We start from the raw sequence: 12,516 nt of genomic DNA, 5'->3' as shown, positions 1-12,516 counted from the left end.
TCTACCTATGAAATGATAACTATGTTGCTATATGCAGCAAAATCAAGTATTACTCTCCTTTGGAAAAGTGAACGACAACCAGCATTAAGCCTATGGCATAAAAAATTATGGAATCTTTATTTAATGAGTAAAATAACATCTAACATAAAATCAATACAGAATCCTCTTCAGGTTAATACCTTTGAAATCGTTTGGTTTCCTATTTTAGTATATTTAATGGCTCAAGGTGAGATTTCTAATATAATAAAAAAAATTATTTGTATTAGCTAATTTAATGTAACAATTTGCATAAGTAACAAGACAAAATAATTTTTAGTTGATGTAGTTCGATGGTCATATGGTAAATTTATTAACAATCTGGTATGAGATAATACCTACTTTATATGTATTGTTAAATTGTTCCTTTTTATTGTTTAAGTGTTTGATTACAATAAAAATTGTTATTACAAAAAAAAAGCAGCTAGAGAATCTGAGGAATTTTCTTTCTCATCTATAAGATCATCTGCCGTTATTTTCTTCTTCCTCTGCCTTTTCACTGGCAATGCTGTTTCCAAAGAGTCAATTTCCAATGTTTGATTTTCATCCATATTCAACTGTGAAATCTTGTCATTACATTTATTTACGAATTCCAATGCCTTACTGTGAACCTTATCAAATGTTCTTGTTATTCCTTCAACTTTGTTGTAGCAGAATCTCCATGCAATAAACATATCTAAACCACTTTTCTGTAAATAACTTGATAATGGGGCTGTAGTTTCAAATATATACAAGTAAGTAAATGCTGCAATATTGTTTCAAACTTTAGAACAGAGTTGTTGAACTCATTTGTTATGAGGGCAGGATATGGCATAAATGAGATCTTGTCAGGCCGGACCATGTGTGTCATAAAATGTAATGCCAGGTAGCAGAAATATAAACTTTATAAAGGATATAGACAGACAGATTTTTTAAAAGCTTAAAATAAAACATGCTTAAAACATTAGCACCCATTGGTCTTAAAGATACTTTGTTGGTCTCTCTCCCAGGGAACTGGGCAAAGAAAGCTCTGGCTCTTTCCATCTTTCCCCAGGGGACCATGTGGAGGAGCCTCAGTCAATAGAAGGAAGAGAGGCTTGGCTCAGTAGCTCTGCTGTGCAACTGAGAGAGCCTGGCAAAGCAAGCTATTCCTCCCTTCTTCCTCCCCGCAGGAGGAGCCTCCGCAAATGGAGAAAATAGACGCTTTGCTCTGTAGCTCCTGTGCAGTTGAGCAAGCCTTGCAAAGCAAGCTGGTATGCAGAAGGAAGCAAGAGAGAAGGAGAAGGAAGCAGATGACAGCCAGTTGCTCGGGGGGTCAGATAGGAGCCCTCCGGGGGCCCAATTCAGCCTCTGGGCCACATGTTTGACACCCCTGCTTTAGAAGATTTTGAAGTAAAACATTTGTTTCTTCTTATTTTGCATCAAACTTGTCTGAATCTTGTATCATTGATAAACATGTCAATAGATTAACAAAGTACTGACACCGGCATCATAAAAATGCCCAAATACAGTTGTTGCTGCATTGGATTTTCCTGATCATCTTGTCTCACCAATTAGCTTTAATCATTTCATTTTTTCTTGTCCTAGGTGTTTTCCAACAACTTCTATCCATACATTCTTGTATGATGTTTTCACAAAAGTTGCTAAATTGTAGAGCAAATTGAAAAAAAGAAACTGCAGCACACAACATTTTGTTGTTTCAGTTATCACCAAATTCAAGACATGGGCCATATATGAACATGATGATCAGACACATCAGTAATTTTACTTTGTAAACCATTATACTGGCCATTGTAGCTTGCAACTCCAACTGTACTATCAGATAAAGATTTTGGGGGATCAATTTTAAGATGATGTAATACACGTCACGATCCCAGGCTGGGATTCCCAGCTAAGCTTCATTGCACAGTCGCAATAGTAAAGATCCAAGCATATATAATGTATGCATCAGCCTCACATAACCGAAATCAGAATTTTTTCAGAGTTATTTATTGTATTCTTAAATATAAAGTATACTCAAAATGATTTTATTCAATTTTTTTCATTAAAATAGTAATATAACATACATTTTAGTTGCATTACAGTAATAATATTGGGACTTCTGTTATATTTTCAAGCTACTAAAAGGTCATTAACATTTTTAACATACTGTCTAGTATTGAAGGGGGCTCACTTCATCAGGGGCCCACAGGGCCCACTTGCCATCAGGCAAGCTGACACCCTGGCCAGTCCACCACTGCAATGGGCCCTTTCATACTTACAAGGGGGGGTGGTGGCAGGGATCAGGGTCCAAGTCATATAGATCAGGTCTGTTTCTTCATCTCTTTTCAGGGCCCAGGCTATGGGTTGCTGTTTGTCTATATCTGTATCATTGAGACATAGACACACTAGATACCCATTGCCTAGGTGCCCAGTATTATTCTGCAGGTGAAAGTGTATGTAGACATTGTCCATTGCTGGGCTGTAGATATGTTCCATTATGGGGAATTCAGGGGCTTTACATGAGTGTTCTAAGCTGAGCAGTATATTTATATATATGTTAGCATTTTGGTTCTCTCCTTCAGCTGTTTCTGCAAAATCCCCTTTCTACGGGGTCCCCATCACCAATGTCTCTGTTTTTTAAATGTAACATTATGCTGGCATTGAAGGAATGATCTGAACTGGAGAAGGCTTGAGACCCAATTTAGGCCCCTCCATACAAAACATTCCTCTGATGCTGATCCAGCCCGGGGCTTTTTTTGTAGAAGGAACTCCTTTGCATATTAGGCCACACTCCCATGATGTAGCCAATCATCCTGGAGCTTACCGTAAGCCCTGTAGTAAGAGCCCTGTAAGCTCTTGGAGGATTGGCTACATCAGGAGTGTGTGGCCTAATATGCAAAGGAGTTCCTGCTACACAAAAAGCCCTGATCCAACCTATGCCAATGCCACATTTACATCATGGCTAGTGGATCTCCAGATATATGAGCATATCTAGGGGATACACTGTTGTGTCTTTGAGATACACTGGTTTAAGGTTTAGTTAGCCTCTAAGCCATTTGGAGATGAGATTGAGATCTGTGCTGTGCTTACTGTAGGCTGGATTGTGCCTGTAGTTTGAATGTTTCCAATTTGCACTAGAAAATATCTATAGAGAATATTTTTCTTGACAGCTTCACAAGAAATTAACCAATTGTTTTCATAAAGGTTATCTAGCATGCCACAAGCTATATGCTAATTATACCTAATGAACTGGAGAATGAACAAAAGGGCAGAAATCAGGAACTGGATTGGTGAACATGATTAATTCATTAGTGGACGTGCTGGTTATTTGATGCTCAAGTGGGCATGAAATTGCTATAATAACCTTGACTTCTTATTTATGCCTTTAATTGCAAAAAAAAAAGTGATTTTACACTACAAGAGTAGTGCCTCTGACATAATTAGCTCAAAATTCAAGTACCCTAGTAATAAATTAATGCCCAAGATCAATGAGATCTCAAAGACTAGATAATGGCTTTTTTTGCAGTAATATGCCTCCTTTAAGTTGGCCTGCTTGAAATGCAACAAAGGTGTAGAGTATACATGCTGAGCAGAGACTGCAAAACACCATATATCATAGTCTCATAACTATTCTTCAGTTAATTTCCTTAAAATCTTTTATCGGGTTTTCAGTTAAATAAACAGTGGTGCAAGTAGAAAATATTGAGCCAATGCAAATTAAACAAAAATACGCAGTCTGGGTTGTAGTTCTACACCTCCACCTGTAAGAATTTTATTCACTTTGCAGCTTCATAAATTAACAGAGACTGGTTGGTCGTATAATATGTAGGGACATTTGGTTTCTAATTGTTTCCAGATCTTTAAATCCTTTTTACATTTCTATTTTTAGAAATAAGCTTTGTTTACCTCATTCTTGCACAATCTATTAAACCAAGGATATATAAGTGTTTACCTCTCCCAATGGAGTAATGCTGCACATTTGTCTGGTTCACATCCAGTATTTTATATCTCTTTAGATCATGAACTATTATACTTTATTCTAGTTTGATTTTATTGAGTTATAAAAATGCTATTGGAGTTCCTTTTTCAAATTCAGTTAAAGCTAAACAAAGAAACAGATATTGGCCTGTGAAATTTCTTAAAGTCTGCTGCTATTAATTCAAGGCACACAAAGGATTAATTCAAGGGACAACATAGGAAGTCTGTCCTACTGACTTTCCAGTACCACAAGATGAACTCACAGTCTACATTATAGTCTCTGTTGCTAAGACATTACAGCTGTCTGTAAATCATGACATCAAAAAAATCATGATAGGGAGATCTCCTCCCAGAAACTGCTGCTGGGTTCCCCAGTGAGGATGACCTCACACTTTTAGGATATGACATTAGAAGTATGAATTTTATGAACTTCAAATGGAGCTTGCTGAATTATAAAGCAAAATTCCATTGACTTTAATAGTGTTGAGAAATGTATTTGATTTATTTATACCTTGCTTTTCTACAAAATGCGGACCCAAGGTAGCTTACATCATTATTCTCTCCATTTTATTTTATCATCAGAACAATCCTGTGAGTTAGGCTAGGATGAGAGACTGTGACTGGCTCAAAGTCACCCAGCAAGCTTCCATGACACAAGTCCAACACTCTTAACCACTACACCACACTAATTTTTTGGGAGGTAGGGACTTTTAGGATTATGCCAAAGCTTGAATTACAGGTATTGGTAAAATTGTAAGAAGAAAAGTTTTAACACACTGAAATAAAGGTGAGGAGAAGTCTCTTCAATGGAACTAAATTGGGAGAACAAGGTGTCTGTTAAATTTGAGTTTACAACATGTTATTAAAATCACCACAAACAGGAAAAAAGTGACAGAAAACGATAAAATTAGAGATAATGAAACAATTGTTTAAGAATCAAGCATGTCATCAGTAAATCACTTAATTTGTTTTATTTATATTATTTATAGTCTGCCTTTTTCACTGAGCCTCAGGGCAGATTATACAGTATAAGTCAATACAATCAACAGGCTGGGACATCCAATAAACAATGCAGTAAGGTTTGGATTGTAGAACTCTGATACAGTGCTGAAACAAGGCATAAGCATTAAAGCAACACATTAAACAATGCAGAGAGAGATTACTCAGCAGGAGCTTACTTACATCAACAAACAGTACACAGTAGTACAGTCTTACAGTTCCTGTCCCTTTTTCAGAGCATCTTTCTGAACCATTTCATTTCATACAGCCGTGCTAGTGCTAGAAAGTGCTGTCAAATTGCAGCCAATTTAATGACAGCCTTGTATGGTTTTCAAGGCAAGAGACGTTCAGAGGAGATTTGCCATTGCTTCTCTGTGTGGTGATAAGGTTGCCAACTGTTGGCACTTTTGTGGAGATTTGGGGGTGGAGCTTTGCCAGGGTAGGGTTTGGGGAAGGGAGGGACCTCAATGGGGTACAAAGCCATGGAGTCCAACCTCCAAAGGTGCCATTTTCTTCAGGGGAACTAATTTGTCTTGCTGGAGATGAATTGCAATTCCAGAAGATCATCAGGCCTTACTTCAAGTTTGGCAACCTTAGCTGTAGTAACCCTGGACTTCCTTGAGAGTCTTTCATCCAAGTACTCACCGGGGCCAACCCTGCTTAGTTTCTGAGATCGAATGCAATCAGAAAGCCCTCCTGAATAATTCAGTTTTGCATAGTTTGTTGAAAGCTAGGAGAGTGGGAGCCTTCCTAACCTACCGAAGGTCCATAAGGCGAGGGACACAAAAGAGAATGAGGATATAGAATTATGTACTTTGGCTTAGCAGTGTAAATTTTTGAAAAGCACTGTAACTCTAGACCCAGCAAAATACTCAAGTTTGTATGTGGATACAAGAAGTTAGAAGCATGTTGCTGCTTCAGTGCAACCCCAAAAGGGGAAACTCTGAAAGCAATTGCATTCTGCTGTTATTTACCACCCAGAGTGTTTTTACAAAATACAATATGCATGAGTCATTTCTCCTACTATGAAATGTGGATGCTTCTGTGTTTAAATGCAGGGGGCATTTCACCACATATAAATTGATACTGCAGGGGAAAACCATATAAAGTTATTTTTTCAAATTTATTTTAAAATTCCAAAGCTGTTTTTCTTTCTTCAGTAGGTACCTAACAAATACACTTTAACATCAATAAAGCAAATGAAAGGAAACAACAAAGCTGAATTAATGAGACCCTGTTCCAACAATGCAAAATAGAGACATCATAAAACTAGTATTGGAACACCAAAGTGCCTGGGAGATCAAAAGGGCTTTGATTTCATATCTATGCCAATGTGAACTTGATAGGCCTTTCTAGGGAAGCATTCGAAAGCTACAGAACCATCAGTGAAAAGCCCTGCTAAGAGTATTCACAGTCATCAACAGTATAAAGGAATCTGGAGCAAGCCTCCACCTGCACATCATAATGTTTGAAGGGCTTGCATAACAATTGCAGAGCATATGTTGCAGCAAAAGCACTCAGGGCTTCTGGTTTCTGTCATATCTGAAATGCTATTTGTTTGGCAAGCCCTTTAAGACTCTCAAGCTAAGCAAAATGAAGTGTCTATTTTACTATACTATATCTTTGGCTAGACTGAGGACAGCCTTGCTGAATAGATTTCTAAGTGACAGAAAGCCTGCAATTGTTTCTGTTATCCAGATATTTGGAATTTCAGGAAATACTTCAAGTGCCAAAGAAACTGCCTTCAAAATAGGGTGGCCAGGCCCCTTGTAACAGCTGGTGGGGACACACTTATGAGAGTAGGGAGGAATGCTGGAAATTAACACAACATGCCTATATGACCTGGAAGTGACATAGGCATGTCAGGGGGGGTGACACTCTGATTTTTGGGCAAAACTCTATGGTGGTATTAGCTTCTACCATAGAGTTTTGCCCAAAAACCAGAGCATCACCTCCCCCCTCCAATATCCCTGACATGCCTGTGTCACTTCTGGGTCACATAAGTACATTGTGTTAATATCGAGTGTTCCTCCCTTTTGGCTGGTGGTGGAGAGGTGGGTGCTTAAAGCAGGAGACCCCTGCCCCCATCGGGGAAGGGGTCTGGCATCCCTACATCAAAACAAGAGCTGCTTTCCAATATTTTAAGCTGTCTACTTCATTGTTTAGTACAGTGTTTTCAGAAGCAACCATTAGAGATTCATTCTCCTGTTTTGCTAGTCTGAATAACGACCAAATAGATCATTAAAATTTGGTGTCAGCTTGGGTCTTACTGCCTCTCCTTGGCTGTTTAATGCATAATGATCATGACAGCAGAATGAGACTTTGTTAGAGCTTTTGGTAAACAGTCAGCTATTTAGAGCCGAAGAACTGAATGCTCTGCTATTTACTGAGAATTTTTTTGTTATGGAAAACCTGTTTGTTTGTTACAGAATCATTTCCATTTTTGCTGTTTATACTTGTCATAGTAATATAATGCTTGGGGATAATACAACGCTACCCAGACCACTATAGGGGCTGTGTGTGAGTGTGTGGATGGGCACATGTGTATGTTTAGGCATGCCCATGTTTACTTTTGTGAAGTTCACAGATCAACTTCTAAAAAAAAAGCTGTTACTAAATTTCCTGTCCCAGTTCTCTAGGCTTGCCAATCCCCAGGTCCCAGCAGGGGTTCTTCCGCTTTTCCAGTCTCCTTCCCACCCCCAGTCAGCTGGCCAGCGGGGGGAAGCCCTGGCCCAAAGCCACCATGTGATTTTTTTTCCCCTCCAGAGGCTCCAGTCTCCGATTGGAAAGGCTTCCTCTTGGGATGGGGTATCTGTGTTACTTGGAAGAAGTTGGCTGCAACTCATGAGTAGAGAGGCCAAGCCCTCACTTCAGAGTCGCCAGAAAAGGGGTGGCGGGGAGGAGGGGAGGAACGTCTGCTGAGCATTTCATTATTCCCTATGTGGAGATCAAGTCTCATAGGGTATAATGGGGAATTGATCTGGAGGTTTGGAGGGCTCTGGAGGAGCTGTTTTTTGAGATAGAGGCACAAAATTTTCAGTATAGTATCTAGTGCCTCTCCCCAAAGTACCCCCCAAGTTTCAAAATGATTGGACGAGAGGGTCCAATTCTATGAGCCCCAATAGAAGGTGCCCCTATCCTTTATTATTTCCTATGGAAGGAAAACATTTAAAAAGGTGTGCTGACCCTTTAAATGTGATGGCCAGAACTCCCTTGGAGTTCAATTATGCTTGTCACACCCTTGTTCCTGGCTCCGCCCTGATGTCTCCTGGCTCCACCCCCAAAATTCCCAAATATTTCTTGAATTGGACTTGGCAACCCTACAGCTTTCTTTCTTTCTTTCTTTCTTTCTTTCTTTCTTTCTTTCTTTCTTTCTTTCTTTCTTTCTTTCTTTCTTTCTTTCTTTCTTTCTTTCTTTCTTTCTTTCTTTCTTTCTTTCTTTCTTTCTTTCTTTCTTTCTTTCTTTCTTTCTTTCTTTCTTTCTTTCTTCCTTCCTTCCTTCCTTCCTTCCTTCCTTCCTTCCTTCCTTCCTTCCTTCCTTCCTTCCTTCCTTCCTTCCTTCCTGGATTTATACCCTGCCCTTCACTCAGAGTCTCAGGATCGCTTACAATCTCCTTTCCCTTCTCCTCTCCTCAACAGGTGGGGCTGAGAGAGCTCTTTCAAGAACTGCTTTTGAGAAAGCCACTCTTTCAAGAACTGTGACTGACCCAAGGTCACTCTGCAGGTGCAGTGGAGGAGTGGAGAATCAAAGCCAGTTCTCTTAGATTAGAGTCCACACTCTTAACCACTACACCAGACTGGCTCTCTGGTGCCACAAACAATGCAAACTTTCACCTTCTTTCTTGTGGGAAATCTATTTTGCAGAGTTTTTAAAATATTGTCAGGCTTGTTACCTACCTTAGGTAGGAGGTAGGGTTTGAAGGAAAGGACTGTAAACTTATAGGTAAACACACATTTCCAGAAAACATAGTTTCCCAAAGCAGATGTATTGTGTTTCTGGGTAATACAGATGTACAAAGGCAGATATAGGCTACAATCAAATGAAAAAAGAGGAAAGAATAGATTGTTAGATTATGTTCCTATTCTCCTTCCTCTGGGAGATTTCTAATGTTGTCAGCTATCCAGCTAAGCTTTCATACCCAGCAGTTGATGTTACATGGGAACAGCATGCTCTGTAAACTGTGCACCCAGAAAATTCCACCAGAGGGCAATCAAGGTTTAGGAAAGATTGATTTGACAAAATGGAAACCCAGGGAAGAAAAACAAACCTAGCAGCTATATTAGAGGTCTGCAGAACAGTTGCCACAGGCAGACAGGTTTAGGCTGCATTTTTGTTTGTTTTTAAATCCAGAGGTCTAGAACTCATACAGAGCCTGGCCTAGGCCAGAATGGGGCTATTAAGCAAGTAGCAGCAGCAGCAGCGGTAGTAGTGGTATAACACATACAATAATTTATACTGCTATTTGCCACATAACAAATGTCCTCCCTCTCAAAAAAAGGCTTTTTCTCTTTACTATATGTATAAAAAGAGGAATCATTATTTACCTTTCCTGTGTTCATATATGGTGTTAATGTCCTGAACTGAGGCAGCCTCTCTCAATTTCACCTTTGGGAGAGTTCTCCGGTGGTCCGTGGTAGTGGGACGGTCCTGAACTGTTGGGAGTAGGCTCCTCCTCCGGAACAGGGTCGTTGATCGCTTGATCCGGCCTGGGGGAGGGGCCGCTCCCTTAGGACCTCGTCAGTCCAAACGGCCCTGTTGGAAGAACAGGACGTGTTCGCGGTGCCTGCGAGGCACGTTGATCAGACGGAAGAATTTTCTCTTTGAAGGCCCCTGCCTTTTTACTTCAGCCGCAATCGGCGGCGGGCAGGGAAGTCGCCGTCAGCGTTAGGCTTTGCCTAACAAAAACGGCTCGTGCATCGGTTGCCGCGGAGAGAGGGAAACGAAGGTCGCCTCTTTCTAGCCTGCGCAGGAGGCGTTGGTGTGAGCGGCAAAGCCGACAGTCTGGTCCCACGCAGCGCCGGCTGGCGTAGTGCAGACGACCAGGGCCCGGTTTTTACCCGGCGGAAGACCTTGGCGAGGGCTCCAGGCAGCGGTTTACTCGTGTGTAGGTAAGCCGTCTGGGAGAAAGAGCGGGAAACCTTTCTGGTTTCGCTCTGCCCTTATTCTTGGGACGGGCTCTGCTGTAAGGAGGACAGCCCACCCAAGAGCTTGCAGCTGCCCCCCCCTTTTTTCCCGCCTCCCTGTGGGGAGCGGGTAGAACGTTAGTTAATTCAGCCTCTCCTTTTCCAGACACGCGCCGCGTGGTCAGGAAGGGAGGGGGGAGGTCGGGGTTGGCTTGTTGTCGCCCTGTAGGGGTCGCCTTAGCAGGCTTTTAACCTGGGAATGGCAGTTTCCTTTCCCTTTTTTGTGTTCACTTTCGTTTCAGCCTCCTGCGCAGTGGAGATGGCTGACGAACAGGAGCAGGGGACAGGTTCAAACAGCGACTTCTCCATGCCTAAGTATTCTGGCTCAGCTTCTGAAAGGGATCGTGAGGATTCTGACCCGGACTTATCCGGAGAGAATGCCAAACTGAATTTACTTGCTTGGTTAAAAAGGGAACTTAGCAAGGAATTTGCCCCGGCTCAGGACGCCGCTGCGCATGCTCACCCTCGGAAGAGGAAGAGGCAAGCGGTTTCAGATTTTGCCATGGCCCCTACAGACCCTAAGAAGGCAAGATTGAGTAAGAACTTAGAGTCTCCTAGTGATAGCTCGCAGGAGGAAGAGGAGGTTGCTTCCTCGGTGGACTCTTCTGCTAGAGAGGAGGGAGAACTCTCTGAGGAGGAAGATGATACTCCCTCTGTACAGTCTAGGGTGTTCCCAGTGGAGTATTATTCTAAGCTCCTTCCTAAGGTCCTGAGGGAACTGGACTTCACGACCACACCCAAAGAGAAGGCAGATCTAGACCCGGACCTACCTTCAGGCTCGGGAAAAATGATGCCCAAAGTGGGGGTGTCTCAGACCGGTGTACCCTTGCCCGCTCCCTTCTTTAGTCTGATTAAAGCGGAGTGGGAGCATCCGGCCAAGCCAAAATCTAATCCACATTTATTTTCCAAGCTGTATGGGTTGAGCCCAGAGGCTACTAAGCGTCTGAAATTGCCTCTAGTGGACGATCCTGTAAATAGTTTGTTGTCCACATCGGTGCTGCCTATGGATGCAGACGGCCTACCTAAGGATGCTTGTGACAGGCGGATGGAACAGGCCCTACGAAAAAACTTTGAAGCTTCGGCTTGGTCCATCCGGGCTTCTTCAGCGGGCTCCCTGTTTGCGCGTGCAGTTTATACCTGGGCTTCTAATTTGGCGTCAGCTGATAGTGATGCGCCAAAAGAGTTCAAAGATGAGCTCAAGAAAATAGCCCTGGGCACAGCATTTATTGCAGATGCAACCTTGGACGCTATGCAGTTGTCTGCTAGGGCAGTGGCATGCAGTGTAGCAGCACGTAGGAATGTCTGGCTTCGAACTTGGGAGGCCGATGCAGCGGCTCAGGCCCGATTAGCAGCTGTTCCATTTAAGGGTGTGAGTCTCTTCGGGGACGAATTGGAGCGCTTCCTGATTGAGGGGAAGGACAAGAAGAAGGTTTTGCCTTCTAAGAGGAAGGACTTTAAGTCTAAGAAGCCTTTTCAGCCCTTTCGGGACTCTAAAAAGTTCTCACGGCCTGCGTCGTTCAAGCCCTTTCGAGGGAAGTGGCAGTCTCGCAGTAGGGATACCAAACCCTTTGCCAACCGTAGTGACAAAGGAAATAAGAGTGACTCCAAAAAGGGAGGGTCACAATGACTATGCCACAAGGCCAGATCTGGTTCCTATCGGAGGGCGGCTTCAGTTTTTTGCAGCTCAATGGAAGGCTTCGGTGGCAGACCAATGGGTGATCGACACGGTTTCCAAGGGCTACGCCTTGGAACTGGAATTCTTCCCACGTCAGAGGTTTCGTCCAGTCCTGAGGAAGCAGGATCCAATCAAGCACCTGGGAATGCTGGGTGCTATTCAGCATCTTCTGGACATCAGGGCCATAGAACCGGTACCCCCAACTCAGAGGGGTCTCGGGGTGTACTCCATTTTGTTCCTGGTTCCGAAGCAGAATGGCGATACCCGGGCCATTCTGGACCTGAAGTGGGTCAACCGCTTTGTCAAGACCAAAAAGTTCCGGATGGAGACTTTGCGTTCCATTCTCTTGGCAGTGCAGGAACGAGAGTATCTGACGTCAATCGATCTGTCCGAGGCTTATTTGCACGTACCCATTCGACCAAGTCACCGTCGGTTCCTCAGGTTCGCCTACGATGGGAAGCACTTCCAATACCGGGCCCTGCCTTTCGGGCTCAAGTCTTCCCCGCGAGTGTTCACGAAGATCATGGTGGCGTTGGTGGCTCATTTACGGATGGGGGGCGTGGCTCTTCATCCGTACCTGGACGATTTGTTGGTCAGGGCCGCTTCGCATCAGCAGAGTCTGGAGGACACCGAACGGACAGTGCAGGTGCTGCTGGACCACGGGTTTGTGGTCAACAGAGAAA

Source organism: Heteronotia binoei, chromosome 3, assembly GCF_032191835.1.
Source record: "Heteronotia binoei isolate CCM8104 ecotype False Entrance Well chromosome 3, APGP_CSIRO_Hbin_v1, whole genome shotgun sequence".
In the NCBI taxonomy this organism is placed as follows: domain Eukaryota; kingdom Metazoa; phylum Chordata; class Lepidosauria; order Squamata; family Gekkonidae; genus Heteronotia; species Heteronotia binoei.
The sequence above is the reverse complement of the archived record's forward strand: the minus strand, read 5'-3'. Positions refer to the sequence as shown.